The sequence below is a fragment of the Octopus bimaculoides genome, chromosome 11 (genome assembly GCF_001194135.2).
Source record: "Octopus bimaculoides isolate UCB-OBI-ISO-001 chromosome 11, ASM119413v2, whole genome shotgun sequence".
Lineage (NCBI taxonomy): Eukaryota > Metazoa > Mollusca > Cephalopoda > Octopoda > Octopodidae > Octopus > Octopus bimaculoides.
The window spans coordinates 24,909,792-24,910,652 of NC_068991.1; the positions used below are offsets into that span (position 1 = coordinate 24,909,792).

The following is an 861-nucleotide window of genomic DNA, read 5'->3' on the forward strand; positions in this document are numbered from 1 at the left end:
ATACTGAGGACATTCCGAACAAGGGATCAAAAAGTCATGTTGACTCTATGGAGGACATTTGTTTTGAGCCGCCTAGACTATTGCTCTCAGTTGTGGTCACCACACAGTGTCAAGCTGACAGCAGAACTTGAGGCAATTCAGCGTCACTATACAAAAAAGATCGCCACAGTCCAACAGATGAACTACAGGGAGCGACTGAAAGCACTAGGTCTCTACTCCTTGGAGCACAGGCAGGAGAGATATGTAATAATATACATATGGAAAATACTGGAAGGACTAGTACCAAACTTTGGCATCACGTACTACACGAATGCCCGCACAGGTCGCCACTGCATAGTACCAAGGGTACCGTCCACTGCATTTCACATAAGAACAAGGTACTGCAACAGCTTCGGTTTCAAAGGACCTCAGCTCTTTAATGCCCTGCAAAAATAATTGAGAGACCTGCAAGACATGGATATAGAGGTCTTCAAAACAAAACTCGATACTTTCCTATCCACAATACCAGATGAACTGATGGCTCGAAATGAGACACAGTTGAGGGCAGCTATGTCAAATTCTCTTATACAGCAGATGTGCCATCAAAACTCTTGATTGGACTACATCAGGTGGCGGAGAAGAGCCATGTAAGGAACGTGCAGAGAGCACAGAATAAGGAGAGAAAGTCATGGTGGGGCTCCAGCACGACTGCAGCCACTTGGCTGAAACACATAAATAAATAAATAAATAAATAAAATACACACACACACGCATATATATGTACCTTTATATGTTTATACATATATCTATATACATACATTTGTATGTTTATACATATATATATATAATATATATATATATATATATATATATATATATATA

The 861-nt window shown here is 39.8% G+C and overlaps 1 protein-coding gene across 2 annotated transcripts in view; it reads left to right on the forward strand.

The window, feature by feature from the left end:
- The window catches only part of LOC106883406 (epidermal growth factor receptor kinase substrate 8), a 134,064-nt gene that overhangs the window by 17,510 nt on the left and 115,693 nt on the right, over positions 1-861 (forward strand). The window lies entirely within an intron of this gene.